Genomic DNA, 17,347 nt, shown 5'->3' with positions numbered 1-17,347 from the left:
CAGATTCAACAGAAAAGAACCCCCCCCCTTCGAAAAGTTTAGCTAGGGGCCTGAGTATGCGCGCCATCAAAGTGTATATAAGAAGTGGATGGGAAAACAATGACGGATAAAGGGAAGGGACTCAATGAAGGATCGAAAGGGGTGAAAGATATGATCAACAGAAGAGGGGCGGGAGGCAGAAAAAAGTGAATGAAAGAAAGAAGGAAACAGAATGAAGGAGAAAACTGAAGTACTGAAGGAAAGCTGTGATAATGGGGATAGAAAAGGGAAGCGATGGGATACGACGTCCATTTCCGCCCAGTGTGGTAAGTGCAAGAAATATCTACATAGAAAAAAAAAGGAAAGTAATGAATGACGAAACTGAAAGACACTGAAGAAGAGAAAGGAGTTGCAGGATGATTAGTGAGAGAGGCTGGTACTAATGTATGCTTGGTGTGATGAATGAAAAAAAAAAAAAAAAGTAATGGAAGAAAATAGAAATGAATGAAGAATCCAGTGCAAAAGGAAAGAAAAGGTGAGTGGAACAATTAGTGTAGGATCCGGTACTAACGTCTTTGTGGTGTGACTGGTGAAAGGAAGTAGATCAATGAAAGACAAAAAACAACAGAACGAAATAAAGAAGGAGAATGGAAAAAGAAGAAGAAACGGAATGAAGGAGAAGTGTGAATGACTTGGTGAAGCATGAAAGAGAATGTATAAAAATGGAGTCAAAGGAGAGAAGGAATACCAGAATGAAAGGCTGAAGGAGTGAAAGAACGAGAGAGAGAGAAGTGAAGGACTCGAGAAAGGGGTAGGTGGACGATTAGTGAGAGGGTCCGGCGCTAATGTGTGTTTGGTGTGGTTAGTGAAGGGGACCAGAGGTGATCAGGTCAGGACGATTCTATTAATGGTGATGAATATGTCACTTGGGGTGGCGTGAAGGAGGTGGGGGTGATGGAGAGAAAGGAGGGGGTGGAGGGAGGGAAGAGAACAGGGTGGGAGGTAATGGAGAGAAAGGAGGGGGTGGAGGAGAGAAAGAAACAGGGTGAGAGGTAAAGGAGAGAAAGAAGGGGGTGAGGGGAGGGAAGAGAACAGAATGAGAGGCAATGGAAAGGACGGGGTGGAGGGGGGAAAGAAACAGGGTTGGGGATAAAGGAGAGAGAAGAGGGAGGGTCGAGGAAAAAAGAAAGATAAGGGAGGGAGGCAGAAGAGTGAGGGAGATGGGAAGACAAGGAGAAAGAATGGTGGGGTGAAGGCTTGGAGGGAACGGAGGGAGCGTAGGAGGTGATGGAAGGAAAATGCGAGAGAGAGAAAGAAAGAAGGATGAGAGGGAGTGATGGGAAAAAATAGTTAGATGAAAAATAAAGGAGGAAAAGGTAGGCCGAAGGAAAGAAAGGAGGAATAGTGGGTAAGAATGGGGATGATGGAGAGAATGAAAGCTTGGTGATAAGTACGGGGTAAAGAAGAGAAAGAGAGGCCGAGGGAGAGAAGGGAAGGCTGAAGTGGAAAAAGGAAGGAGGATGTAGAGAAAGAAAGGGGGATTGGGGAAAGGAAGACGGACAGAGAAGTGAAATAGCGAGGAAAGGACTGAGAAAAAATAAAAATTGGAGAGAGAGAGAGAGAGAGAGAGAGAGAGAGAGAGAGAGAGAGAAAAGAAACGGAAGGGGACAGGCTAGAATAAGGAGGGATAGAAAGAAAAGCACAGAAATGGAGAGAAAGGAATAGCAGGTACAGGGAATGTGAAGGACAGATAGAAAACAGAGGAATGGCGTGGTAATGAGGAGGAGGGTGAGATGAACGAATGAAGAAAAGAGTGGATGACTGCTGAGAAAAGACAAGAGGAATTGAAAAGTAAGGAGAAAAGGAGATGAAAGAAAGAGTGATACGTCATTAATTAGGTCTGAGAAAAAGATAACAAAAACAATGAACACTCTGAGATAAAACAAAATATCGCAAATGTTAATAGATGAAAGAGGAATGAAAAATAAAAGGCGTGAAGGAAAGAAAGGAGTGAAGGAAGGAAAGAAAAGAGTGAAGGAAGGAAAGAAGAGGTGAAGGAAGGACGAAGGAGGCATGCCATAAAAGTGAAGGATACCATCATCTTCAGGTGTGGTCTCTCTCTCCTCCCACCCCCGCCTTCCTTCCCCACCTCTACTTGCTCGCTTTCTTTCTCTTTCATCTGTCTCTTTCTTGTTTTCCTACTATCTTTCTTCTCTCATGTTTCTCCTTCGTCTTTCTCTTCCCTCAACTTCCTTGATTTCTTCTCTTCTTTTTCTCTCCTGTTTATTCCTACTTATTCCTTTTTCCTTCTCCCCTTTTTACCTTCCCTCTCCTCTCTCCCTCCCCATCTTCTTCCTTCTTCCTTTTTTCCCCATATTTTCCTCCTTCTCCCTTACTCCTTTCCAACTTCTCCTCCCCCTTCCCTCCCTCCTTGCCTCTCTCCCCCTCCCTCCTCCCCAGACGTCAGGTGTGGTGGGTGATTAGTGGTTGTGATACTAATACCTGCTGGTGATATCTCAGGTGTGAGAGTGGGGAGGGGAGGGGAGGGGAGGGGAGGGGAGGGGAGGGGAGGGGGAGGGGAGGGGAGGGGAAGGGTGGAACGAAAAGAAGGAGGGGGAAGGGAAAGAAGGACAGAGAAAGGGGAGAGGACGAAGGGGACGCAGGGGAGAGAGAGGGGAAGAAAGATGAGGTGGAAAGATGGGGAGGAGGACTGAGAAAAAGGAATATGGAAGCGAAACGTGAAAAGTAGAAAGAGTGACGAGAAGGAAGGAGGAGTGTGTAAAGAAAAAATGAAGGAAGAGAAGAGGGAGGATTGGAAAAGATATGGAGAAGAATGAGGGAAGAACGATGGTAGTGGAGGAGAGAGGGGAGGCAAGTGGAAGAGGAAGGGGAATGGGGTTACTGGTGTACTGGGAAGAGGTCAGAGAGAGACATGAGGAATGGGGGAGAGGAGAGGAGGGTGGGTGATGGAAACTTTAGGAGTTAGGGTGTCTATGGTGGTGTAGGCAGGGGAGGCGAATGAAAAGGTAAGGGAAAGGAGTAATAGAGAAATGGGGGAGAGGAGGGAAGGGGACGGGGGTATTGAAGGGAAAGGGAGAAGGAGGGAAGGGGATGGGAGTACTGATGGAAATGGGGATGGGGGAAAGGAAGGGAGGTGATGGGAAAATTGGGGGTTAGGGTGTCTGCGTGGGTGGTGGTCTTGTGTGTGTGGTTTGTGCCCTAAGATCTCCGTTTTAATTGATGCTTGTTGTTTTTATTTTATGGCTTTGTTTTGTTTTTGCTGTTGTTCATTATTATTTTCTTGGCTGCTTATTGTTATTGCCGGTATTATTATTGCTCTTGATTGTGTTATTCATCATTATTATCTTTTGGTTAAGTTGGTGTTCCGTTTTCATTGCTATTATTATTTTATCTTCTGCAGTACGATGACGTCTGTTTGATATTTACCTTTGAATCCAGTGGTATATATATATATTTTTTAGTCTATTTTCGCTACGTCCAGGAGATGTTACTTGTCTTATGAGATGTCTGCCATTTGAAAGAATTGTTTAGAGCTATATCTAACTCCTCCATTTCTAAGAGCCTCTCATGAGCTAGATAAAATCGTCTACAGACAGCAAGAATAAAGAGGAATAAATGCGTCATCGGAGTGAAATGGCCAATCGCACTGGTACCAGACAATTTCATTCAGCTATTTTATACAACTCTAATATGGATGGAGTTGATTAAGGGCACATCTAACCCATCTCATTACAATCGTTTCCTTAAGCTTAGTAAAGTCGTCTGAAGGAAGGAGGGATAAACACAGAGGACGTTCTTGTAGTGAGTGGGCTGAGACTGAGTTGTACTGCTCCTGGGACAGTATAGTGGGCGTTGTGATGGTGTGTTGTGTTGTGAAGTGATATGCTACAAGTCAGGCTGCCATGCTATGTGATATTTTGTAAGTCACGTTGCCATGTTATGCGTTATGTTCAAAGTCACGTACCAAGATGTGGTGGGCAATAATCGTAAGGGAGTAAAGCCGAACCATCTAGAACATACAACACTTAAGATTAAACTTTGGTTCTGTGTTGCTTTCTAAATAATGCTGGAACAAAAAATTGGGGATATAAATGACTCCCTGTTTGTACTCTGACGCCTTTCCGAATTAAAAGGAGAGCTGTATACTGCCGTGGTACTTCGAGATTGACCTGACACATTACATCTACTTCCTTGGTCACCGAAAAATAATAACAACATGTGCGCTTTAGTACCTTTTTGAGCCTGTCTCACACTGCCCTTTAATGCTGGATACTGTGAGTTTATATAGTGGGTAGCTACCACTTGTTTATGTTATGCGATGTGAGGATATATAAAACAGCAATATGCACCTATAAGGGATTCTATATTGACGCAGTTTTTGTTGTTTATTTTTTTTTCTACTTCGGGCGTAGACTTGACATTCTATTCCCTGAGGTCCAGCAGTTCTACGTACCACAAACTTTCGTGTTATCTATCCACCGTTAATATCCACCATCCATATCGTATCGTATTATTCAGTGCTGGCGTCATGGTATTAGCGGGATTTTTTTTTTTTTTTTTTAACATGTCAGTGGCTATATTGTGGAAGAAGAGTAAAGTCTGCGTTAGCGAAATATAAATCGCTAAACTACTTCCTGTCCCATTGTAAAATCAAACTTACGTTCTTTCAAACAGCTTTTTGACTTCTCTAATCACTTACCATCACTTGACCACTGAAAATCGTGTAGTGCTGTGCTGGCAAACTTATTTTCAATAGTAACAGGCCTATGATTGCCTACTGACGATTTTGTAAAGATTGAAACTATAATGCTTTCATATTTGCTGGTACGAAAAACTTCATTTACATTCCTTAAAGTTAAAAATGGGGAAATTGAAGTAAAAACATTCTAAGGAGATTTCTACCAAAATTATGTTCATCATTCACTGTGTACTTTAAGAAAATTGGCTCAAATGAATCTTTATTCGAAGTCCCACCAACCTGTATGAAGGTTCAGATTACCAAAGTTAATTTTCGCTGGAAAATTAAAGGTCACAGGTCAGCGCTAGTATTTTCAAATATAATTTCCTTTTTACATTTATTTATATATGTATTTTTTGCTTGTGTGGGAGGTGTGCACTGAATTTACCGGTATTTGTTCCAGTTAAAACGCGGAGATTGAAAGGGATGACATCGTGATTAAGCGAAAAGTTACCGCAGTGAAGTTTATCACTGCAGTAGGTTTCAGAGGGGGGAAACCTGTCTCTCTCAGTGCTGTCTTTAGTGTAGCAAAGACAAAATACGAAAAGAAAAAAAAAAGAAAAAAGAAAAAGGGATGAAAAAGAACACAGGTACACACAAGAAAAGATTATAACTGCCGTAGATAGCAGTCCCATGTGTGCTGAACACCTGTGAATGGGAATGCCCGCACTGAGATAATAAGAAAAGGTGTACAGACAGTACGGTAAACTGGGCCCCAACTCTGGCACTGATCCTTGAACTTGACCCTTGTTCGATCTGCATCAAAATCTATTCACTTTTTCCCAGATCCATGAGTATGAAGCAAGTGTCATCCTAGTCTGGTCAAGCAGTTATGACGTAATGCCGCACACTACAACTGGTCCTTGACCCATCACCTTTGATTCATTTGCCCCACATAAAATAACTTCTTGTCAAACCCACATATTGCAAACGCTATTTTTGAACTACATCGGACTTAGCGTCAATGAAATACTCCGTTAATGTACACACAAGCAAGTGTACATAAACTGCATGCATAGAAACCGACTTGATCACTATTGTTACGTCTTCAGCGTCGGTGATAATGGTCTTACACTGGTCGTCTAAGGAACGCTTGCTCATTTCAAGCTGATTATTTATTTTGACATTAATTTTAGTCGGTCTGTAAATGTATGGAGAATTGGTGCGTGTATATAAGGTGGTGAAAATGAAATATGTGAACTCAAGGACAGGAGGAAGCGTGGTAGGCCAAGAAAAATGTGGATAGATACGATAAACGAGTGTGTGAAAAACAAGGTATGGAGGCTGATTAGGCTAGGGAATTGACAAGGACCTGATCTGGTTGAATGAATATTGTACAGAAGTGAGCACAACAAGGGCTGATACCCACCTGTAACTGGATAGTCGTTGGATTTACTGCATCAGGTTGGTACTGGTATATGTGGAAGGTTATGTTTGTTAGGTACAGTTAAGATTCCGGGGGTTTGAATCGTGAGTGAGTGTGTGGAACGTTTCAAAACACAGACTGTTGCTTGGTGTTTCCTAGATCACATTTTCCTCTTTCCTTGCCTTCTGAACACTGTTGATACCATCTTTAAGTGGGAAAAGAGATGATGATGATGATGGCGTTAAGAAATAAAAAAAAAAAATCGCTAAATAAGTAGTGCCAGAAAACCTCCTAGGCTGACGAGAGTGCGACACTAAGACACGTACCGTATGATATATTACAAGATATTAGTCGACCCCTCCACAGGGCTTGAAAAACATCTTCTGCATAAAAGTGTTGTCTTTGGCTACATTTTTCTAGTTTTTTTTCCACTTTACTAATATGATGCTTTTTATGTCTAACTCTTGACATCGTTAGGCTGTTTTATTCGCGTCAGGAAAAACGTTTTGATCTGAAGACCTGAACGACACTACGAGAGCTTCTTCCTGACCTGTACATAATCGTGTGTGGGCAGTAAGGTTAAGCACACACACACACACACACACACACACACACACACACACACACACACACACACACACACACACACACACACACACACACACACACACACACACACACACACACACACACACACACCCGGGCTAGAGGGCCGTTACGTGAGCTAATCAACAGAATAAACCCTTTCACGATAAGGGCGATTCAAGCACTATATTCCAACTACTGCCAGTTTTATTCAGCTAAGTGTGAGTCATAGGATTCTACCAGTGCTAATCCTGTCATCATTTAGCCACCCATGACAAGAGCAATTCGAGTAGTATTCTATTCCAGCTAACGGCAGATGATTTTAGTCAGTTAAGAGTGAAACATAGAAGCCTGAGTGTTAGTATGCATAAAAATCAAAGAAGAAAAGGAGGAGGAGGAGGAGGAGGAGGAGGAGGAAAGCTAACAGCAACAGAGGAGGAGGAGAAGGAGGAGAAGACGCAGAAGAAGACTTGGATTAATGCCTATGGACTGCCCAACAGTAGTTTTAAGCGGATAATCAATTAGTGCCAAGTCTCAATATTCTCTCAGACTTCAGCACACAGCAGTTGACATTATACCCAGGTTACCTAATCGCACTGCTGCGTAAACAGGGACAGGGGGAAGCAACCGGAGTGGGCTGGTTGACCTATACTTGGCAGCTTCCCTATTAATCAGTGACAGCAATTCGACAAGACGAAAGAACAGATAGAGAGCTTGCTACCTCAACAAACAGAGAGAGAGAGAGAGAGAGAGAGAGAGAGAGAGAGAGAGAGAGAGGGGGGGAGGGGGGAATAAACTAAGGTCCTGTACCGTTCTCCCATTTAACCCCTTCAGTACTATGATGGGTTTATTCTTATTCGTGCCAACTCCAGAATACTCCATTCAGCTTAGAAGATTTTTGTACTGGTGGGAATAGAATGATCCGCCATTAATCCCATCACTTTCCTGGGTCTCTCCAAAACTGAGTAATATCGCTTGGTGGCAGAAAAATAAAAACTACTACAACTATTACTACTACTACCGTTGCTGCCACTACTACTACCATCACCATTACTACTACTACTACTACTACTACAAGCAGCAGCAGCAGCAGCGGCGGGGGCGGCAGCAGCGGCGGCAGCAGCAGCAGTAGTAGTAGTAATGATCATCATCATCGACTTCATCAACCAGCTTGATGGTAATATGATCAATATTAAAACTGAAAAAAATCCAACTGAGCTCATGAACTAAACCTCACTAGCGGTATAAACTCAGTCACCTTATACCTCGACCTTATCCATTACGCCTCCACCAGCACACAGCATCGCCCTCTCTAAAACTGCTGATTGGTTCGGCCACACTACGACCTCCATGTGTTATATAAATGTGCTTGTATCTCATCGAGCACCCTACTGCACACTGCGGCTCCTCTATATTATGGTGTCTGCCTCGGCTGGATCCACCTCCCACACTGCTGCTACCCACCTTCTTATTTTTTCACATTTAGGTTCTTATGTCCAGCAGCCTCTCCTTGGCCCACCCGCAGTCTCCGGTGTTCATTCTTCCCCCCCACCACACTGTCCTCACCCTCTCTCCTCCTTTTCTATCCCCCCCATACTATCCTCTCCCTCTTCCTCTTTTTCTCTTTCCCTCACCCTGTCCTCCCCCTTTTCCCTCTTTTTCTTTTCCCCCTTTCAGTAAGCCTTTCTCTCCCTTCTTCGTCTCCCTCTCTTCCTTTTCTGGCTTCCTGCTTCCCTGTCACATTTCGTTTCTCCCCTTTCTTCCTTTCCGCCTCACCAACATCTTTTATTTTTTCTTTCTCACCTCTCTCCTATCCTCCTCTTTCCCGCCTTCTTTTCCCCTCTTCCCTGTCCTATCCTCCCTATTCTTTTTTTTTTCTCTCTCTCTCTTCCTCCTATTCTTGTCTCCTCCTCCTTCCTCTCCCCCCTCCGCACTCTTTCTCCCCCATCTTTACCTCTCCCTTTTTTCCCGTTATCCTTCTCTCCACTTCGCACTCTTCTTGTCCTCTTCTCTCTCCCTCTCCCATCTTCCTCATCTCCCTCCCTCTCTCTGCCTCTCCTTTCCCCACCTCCCATCTCTTCCCCACCTGCCCTTTCTCCCTCCTCTCACCACCACAGAGCGGTGTCATTACTGGAGAGCCTCCGCACTCACCTCTTCATTAACAGATTCAATTAATAACCCAGCCATCTAGGGAGCACACACATATAAGGGGCCGACTCAGGACCTGCAGCGTCCTGATATAAGCTCTTCAGTGCTTCGGCTTGATTGGCAAAAAATGTGTATAGAGATATTACTGGGGGTCAGCGATCAAATGTATATAGATATTACTGAGAGCTGGTGACCATTATTATTGACTGAGAGCTGGCTTTCAGTTTCAGATTTTTTTTTTTTTAACTAAGCATTTTGATTTTAGAGTTTGCATTTTGTAGTTCATATATTTTTTCTACTGTCTTTTACTCGCCTGTAAATAAATTTATGTATGTGTAAGTATTAAATATGAGGGTAATAACTATACCTACAGTATAATTACGTGGATGATATGGTGGCCTTGTAAGCAAAGACTGTGGGTGAATAACCGCCACAGGCCCAAAGGCCTAAGTTACGAACATGGGAACCGCGGCAAAGCGCCTCATGACATGTCCCCAACTTTATCTTTTTATTTATGCTAGGTATGCCTACACGTAGGACACTGAATTCAGTCGTCGCCAGCATATTCCAAAGACATACATAAACTGGGAAGAGCACAACAACGGGTGACAGTATTTACACCCAGTCGAAAATCAAGCCATACAAAGGCCGCATAAAAACTAAATACGAGGGTTCCGAACACAAGTTACAGTTTCTACAAAGACTCTAAAAAATGGCACTTAATAAATCTTCACTGTAAGCCAGCCAGCCCTCTCTCCTTCCCCATCTATTTCTTTTTCTCTCCTATATTTCTTGCCTTTGTCGCAACTTCCTTCCCATTCTCTTTCTTCCCTTTCTCTCCCTCTTTCTTAGCTTCCTTCCCTTTTCCTCACTCTTTACTATTTCTCTCCCTGCCTATTGTCTTCCTTATATTTTCTCCCTTTTTCCTCTACCTTCCTTTCCTTTCTCTCCCTCTCTCCTACTTTCCCTTTTCTCACTTTTTCCTACCTTCCTTTCCTTTCCCTTTCTCGTACCTTTCCTATCCTTTTCTTCCTTTCTCTTCTCCAGTCCCTCTGCTTTTGTCTCACTTTCTTCTAATTTTTGTGCCTTCTTAATCTTTCTTTCCCTCTTATCTGCTTTCCTTCCCTTTCTCTTACTCTCTTCCATCTACCTTTCTTGCTCTCCCTCTCTCCTATCTTTCTTCCTCTTATTTCCTCCTTTCGTACCTTCCTTCTCTTTCTTACTTCCCTTCCCTGTCTCTCCCTCTCTCTTACCTTTTACTCTCCCTCCCTCGGGACCCCTCTGTTGTGCTTACTGTCCGGGGGAGTGAGAGGACAGCCACAGGTCAGGTCACGGCTCACTCTCTTAATGACCTCAAATGACCCGCATCCCCGCTCCATACGTGACCCCCTCCGTGTGACCTATGACCTGTGACCTGCCTCAATCGCCGCTCCGCCTGTCACTCACCTTCACCTGTTAGAAGCGACCACACGCGCTTCGGTCTCCGCGGCTGATGGGTTTATGAGATGAGGTGAATGGATTGCCTGCTATTTTAGGGCGAGAGAAATTTATCGCGCCGACCGACTCAATTTGTTCGTGGGGATGATCTGGCCATTAGCTGCTTTAAGGGAACTAAATTATCTTGTTTACTGTTGTATGAAGACTCTACTATATAGTTATCAGGATATGGGTTTCCAGAGTACTTCCAACTAGACAGATGGACGAACTGAAGAACACGATTGGGTTGTAATGTGAACAAAGGAGGAGAAACGAAATGCTTGCGAGTATATTAGTGGCAGAAGTGACAGAGGCTGCGAAAAGACACAGGTAGAAAGACGCTATGTGAAGATGATACACAATTTAAAAAATATATAATATAAAGAGAAAACTCTGAAATGTACTGTTTACAGAACTGACGCCATTGCATCTGCATGAACGAACTCGATCTACAAAAGTACAGATGGTTGTAATAAGTACATTAATTAGCAACAAATCAGTCTGCAAGGAGTTCTAGGTAAAGTTTATGAGGAATGGAGATCTGATGGACATACCGGTAACAGTTTCTGGAGTCGTGGTGGAGACGTGGATCAGCTAGCTGTCAGCACTGGGGCAGTTGGTGCCAGCCTGTATGATAAAGCATTTTTTACATTACATTTTTGACTCTTTCTCTCTTTCTCTCTCTATAAATATATATATGGAAAGGAGAAAGAGCTATGGAAAGTCTTGCTCAAAAAATGGTACTAAAAGGAAACCTACTTAATCAGCATGAAATGAATGCAGGAGAGGTAAGAAAAAAAAAAGTTGCAAAAGTATACGCGTATCTGTCATGTTTGGTGAGGGCTGCACCACATTTAACTTCAATATCGACATAATAAATACATATCGAGGGTGTTCATGAAGGAAGTTTTGTCGCAAATAATTAACCTGTGGGGGAAAAAAGGGAGAAAAGAAGGAAAGTTTGACTGGGGAATGAGTGAAAAGTGGATATTCTGTTGGTAGCTCCTATGCTTGCCTAGTTTTCTTTTTTCCTGTTTTATAGATTCTGGCCACCTTATACATGTGTGAAGGTGATTTTCAAATGTTACTGATCTTATTTTACGTACATTACTTACAGCCTCGAGTAAACAAGAACCAATGGAGGCATAAATGAAGCACAAAAGGTGAATATAAAAATAGAAAACTGTACCAAGGTCGTAAGGGTTGAAGAAGAAATATCCAGCTGAAACCCTAATCCTTTAATTTGCATATAATACTATACTACCTGATCCTACGCTGATTTTCTGCTCATGTTTAATTACAGTGCCAGTGACTCTTTATGTAGATGACTTTTACTGTGGCTATCAAACTCACAAAACATTCACTGAAGCAATAAGAAATCAGTTATGCTAATAGTTCCAACGTATTATCACAGACTTTATAATTACACTGTTTTGGACTGTCATTTGAGGCGTGTATAACTGAAGGCAGGTGAGTGTAATTAGGGGAGGTGTGGAATTGAGGGTGAGGTGTGGTGGGCCTTGGGAACTGATTTACCTGTCCACTACCAGCCAGGGAACACACACACACACACACACACACACACACACACACACACACACACACACACACACACACACACACACACACACACACATTCAAACACAGACTCTCTCTCTCTCATATTCCCAGTATCTTTTAGGGTCTCTATATAGCTGCCTATCTTGTGTGTCAGTCTGTCTACGTTTCTACAGAGTCTCTGGTTATCCCCATCTCTCTCAGGATATTTGTATTTATCTGTTCGCCTATGTCTGTCTGTGTTCTTAAGCACGTCTATGTCTTTTTAGCTGTTTGTTTGTGGGCGTCGGCTTATTTGGCTCTCTGTATGTCTGTGTGACTGTCTATTTATCTCTGTGCCTGTCTGTTTTCCTCTGTTCCTCTCTTGCTTACTGGCTATTTACCTCTCTGAGCCTTTCACACCGCACGGTACAACCTTCAACACTGCCCCTCACACACATCGCCTCACTTTCATCTCATTAAGACCGCCTAAACAAATTCACAGACTTCCCTAAACTTGCTCTCAAAATATGATGAAAGAGCTAGATACATAAAACTATAGAACAGCGCTATATGAAGTGCTATAATCTTTGTATCAGTGTTAGGGCTTGACAAAACTCTCCTAAATATTGCTACCATTTAGCAAAAATCTACGCAACGTTGTTAAACTCCAACCAGAAAAAAAAATCCAAATTATTACTGATAATTGGCAAAACTTTCCAGAACCGGCTAAATAAAGTGCATAACCTCCACAATATACAATAGTTTAAATCTGACTAGCATCATCTGAATATTGCTAAAACTTGGCCAAAACTCAACAGACCATCGCAAAACTTGGGAAAGTCTCAAGAACATCACAGAACTTGTCAAATTCTTTAAGTTAATGTTTACATTTGACAAAAATATCCAGTACTTCGCCTAACCTGGCAAAAATCACCACTTTGCCACTAATACACTATGTTAGGATTACCTCAGTCATGCCCGGTACGATGGCGTTAGTGTGTGTGTGTGTGTGTGTGTGTGTTTTATGACATGTCGGTGGGCCTTGTGAAATATCAGTAAAGTCTGTTATAGCGATATTTAAATAACCAGACTGTCCGCTGCTTCAGTCTGGGATCGAACCTGGGACTTTGTGGTTAGCAGACGACTTCACTAACCATTCGTCCACCACCACCTCCCCTTGCTTCCCCATTTCCTTTAATCGATCGTCATACCACACTTTCGGAACCACATCACACCCCCACCTCACTGGCTCTCACACTCAGCATCTCGCATCGTTTTCCTCTTTGTTCCTCGTCACCCTTTCTCCTCGTCTACATTCCCTGTCACTTATCATTTACATTTTCACTCCTTCCTCTCTGTTTCTTTTTTTTCTTTTTCTTTTTTTTTTTTTTTTTGGTCAATGAAGAGGAGGAGAAATGTTCGGAAATGATACAGAAATTCGGAAACAGCTGATCAAAGAGAAATTATTAAATATCCTGATAAAAATGAAGTACGGGTTTGTTAAAAAGAAATAAACTTTGCGCATCATAGTGTAGAGTGAAAGAGGATCTAGTCAGAGAATATGATATTTTCATGGAACATGGTTACATGACGACTGATAAACGCCTCACACCTGATCAATCAGTACTTGCTTATGTTCAGAAAATTTTTCATTCTTTATTTTTCTCAGGTTATAACAGACAGGTACAGCACACAAATTATTCATTATCTAGGTGTTGTGTCAAAAATATTCCCATCCAAATTACGAGAGATTAGAACAGTTTTCAACAAACCTTTGCAATGAATTTTCCATGAGAGTTTTTCTGTATTGCTGGTTGATCCTTCCCACATATTCTTGTCAATTTAGGACGGTGGAATAAGTATAGGTGGCGAAGAGGAGGAGCCTCTTACAGCCACACAAATACTTTTCTACCTTAGTTTTTTTTTTTTTCCCCAACTTATCCCCTTGTCTTGTTCCTTGTTACTACACTCTTTTTGAATCTCCTCCTTACTGTCTCCATCACTCTCTCCTCCCTACCTCTGGCATTTCCCCTGTTTCTCCAGATCTCCTCTTCCCACTTCCTCCTCTCACTCTCCCTTTCTCCCCTACTCTCCTTTTCTCATTCCACTCGGTTGTCACTCCCGATTAGAGGGATCAGACTGTAAATAAAGAGGCGTCTAACGAGGCGTCGCTAATGTCTCCAGAAACATAATTGAAGGGTTTCACAGCCAGCGTCCCCCCCCCCATTCCTTCCCCACCCCCACTCTCTTCTCTTCCTCATTCTCTCCTCGTAGGCCTGGGGGAAGGAGGACGGCAAGAGGGACAGCATGTCAGGACTAAGGTCTATACAGAGTTTGTATAGACCTTGGTCACGACTGTGGGAGTGAACATGAATGAAAATGAGGAAAGTGTGGGAGCAAAGACACAGGGGCCAGAGAGACTACACACACACACACACACACACACACACACACACACACACACACACACACACACACACACACACACACACACACACACGACAAAGATGAAAAAAAAAATGACAAGGAGTGCAAAGTTGAACGAACCAAGCATGTACTCTGGAGTAGGCACCATAATCAGTCCGCGACTGGACTAGCCCATTACAGGACCAGACCTCTCCATTACGGAGATGTAACCCATGCCTCATCGCACTGACTTAAGACAAGATGACAAGGAGGCCAGTACTTATAGGAGAGACTCAAGATCTCCGATTCAGTTAATCCCGCCAGACTACAATGACGGCGCTTATTGGGGTACTGAAGTGCAAGCGTGTAGATAGGAGGAGGGTAACAGGACAAAACAGAGAAAACAAAAATATGTGAAGAAGGATAAGAAACAAGGAGCTACATAAAATGGAAAGAAACGTAAACTGGGTAATGGACATACCTTGAAATATTTCTAATGTCTTCCAATTTCCATATTTTATTCCCTTTCTGATGTTTTTATTTTAACCGCCCGCGATTCACTGCGGGAGAGGTGTATGTGATCGTCGGCATTTATTTATTTGTGAGACTGTGCATCGATTATCTCTTGAATCAACGAACGGGTCATCTTCAAACTTTGCATAGGTATTGGGTATGTGGAGCTGAGGAAGTGGTTCAATTTTGGTGAAAATCCACCAAGGATTCTATTGGCACCATTACATTTGACCTTGGGTGACCATGAAAGATCTCAGTCAAAGTCACACATATTTTTGTTACTCTGTGCATCGATTAACTCTTGAACCAATGAATGGATCATTTTCAAACTTTGCACAGGTGTTGGATATGTGGAACTCAGGAAAAGGTTCGATTTTTGTGAAAATCCACTAGAGGTTAGGGAGTCTGTCTCGATTATCTCTTGAACCAATGAACGGATCACTTCAAACTTTGCACAGGTGTCGGGCATGTGGAACTGAGGAAATGATTCGATTTTGGTGAAAATCCACCTCAGGTATGGGTAGGAGTGGGAGGCCCCGAATTTGGGTCGCGGGAGGGGTGTTGCGACCTCGGGTCACTTTGCTCTAGTTACTGCTGTTATTGCATCCAAAGGCTTCTCTGGACGAGAACCCAGTGGACTACAGGAAGACAGCCAGTCCAGTCGGCCGCTCCCAGAGGTCTTTTGCTGAGGTTTTAATGTTGTTTATGATGTGATAGTGAGGTGCATGAAGTGAATACTCGTAAGTGTATGGTGGTGTGAGTGATGGCATTACAGTGTGGGTTTAATTGTATTTTGTGTTGGTATTGTAGCAAGGAAGGGTGATAACCGCATCACAGTCTGGCCAGATGTAATGGTGGCTCTCTGGGTTCTGTAGTTTCTGAGAGGTGGATGTACGGTGGTGGATGATGAAGGATGATATCTGGCTGATGACTCTGAACGGCTGTGGTGGCTATATGCTTATGTATGAATTTCTAAGTGTAATGTTTGGTGGAGGAGTAGGAGGAGTATTGTCGAGATACACTGTATATTCTTGACCCATTGCTCTTAAGCTGCATGGGGACACCAGGATGGACCAAGCGTGAAATGGATTGGAAAGAAGAGTAGGCAAGCAGCAATAGTAATAATAATAATAATAATAATAATAATAATTCATAGCAGAAGTAGTAGTAGTGGTAATAGTAGCAGCAAAGTAGCAGTAGTAGTGGTAGTAGTAGCAGTAGTAGTAACAGCGGTAGTAGTTGCAACAGCAGTAGTAATAGTTGTAGTAAAGTCACTTACAAAAAAAAAAATGGTGCCCTTCCTCCCAGAAACCTTTTAGTTTTACTTTCGCCATATACTGTAACCAACTCAAAATTGAAAAAAGGGGGGAGGGAACCCAAAACCAGTACTCAATACATATCAATAATTACAGTATGACTTGTCCTTTACTACTGAGAGAGAGAGAGAGAGAGAGAGAGAGAGAGAACACACACACACACACACACACACACACACACACACGGACTCTCTTATCAGTGGATCAAACGCTCGAGCCTCCAATTTACCTCAGGGCTCCTCAACACCCAATTAACTCTTACAGGATTAAAGAGGCATCCACTGAGGACATGCGGGTAGATGACGGCCATGTTTGTTTTGCTGGGTCCCTTCTTTCACCTGTCAGGAGGAAGGTAAGACCCTCGTGGAATTTTTGAATGAGTTTAGGAAAGAAAGAGTTCGGCCATAAAACTGATTTTCATTTTTTTTTCAAACTCCAAGAAAAAGGAACATAAATATTGGATAAACTGGGTTGGAAGGAAGGGAACATTATTTTTTTCTATGTTTTCCCGACCATCAAATTTATTCACTTGTCATTACTAACAGGCAATCTTTATCGAGTGACAGACTATCTTTTGCGTTATGTTAATTAGCAGTACATTATCAGAAAATTATCCCTTACAGTTCTACAGCAAACTTGTAAGATGTATTACATTATAGCACTTACATCAGTACTGAAACTATGAAAGCTTCATCTGGTATGTTAAGCGTCTACTTAAATATATATATATATATATATATATATATATATATATATATATATATATAGTGTGTGTGTGTGTGTGTGTGTGTGTGTGTGTGTGTGTGTGTGTGTGTGTGTGTGTGTGTGTGGAGTTGTATTAGAGGGATACTGCAGAATAATGCTGATTTCGTGTGTGCTGTATGTGGGAGAGAGCATATGGAGATTGTCAGGCGTGAAAGGACTGATCTTCCTGGAGGGTCTTGTGTGTGTAGAGGAGTGCTGTTATTTGGCAGACATATTATGTGGTGGAGGTGGATCTGTGGTTAGGGTATGGAGTGACTGGAGGAAGTGCAGGGAGTTGTTGCCTCTATCCTAACACCCTCTCCCTCCGTGCTAAGGCATCTTTGTATAGAGCATGTGTTAGGAGTGTAATCAGTTAAGGAAGTGGATATTCGTAGGCTCAAGCGCACGGAAATGACAACAATTAAATGGATGTGTTGTGCGTCCTTGAATGCGAGACCTGGGGGACTAGGACTGCGATTGAAGAGCTGAGAGGCAGGATAGGACTGGAATGTATTG

The sequence above is a fragment of the Coenobita brevimanus genome, chromosome 94 (assembly GCF_032717465.1).
Source record: "Coenobita brevimanus isolate Jiangsu-jjx chromosome 94, ASM3271746v2, whole genome shotgun sequence".
NCBI classification, from domain to species: domain Eukaryota; kingdom Metazoa; phylum Arthropoda; class Malacostraca; order Decapoda; family Coenobitidae; genus Coenobita; species Coenobita brevimanus.
This window is presented reverse-complemented; position numbering follows the sequence as displayed.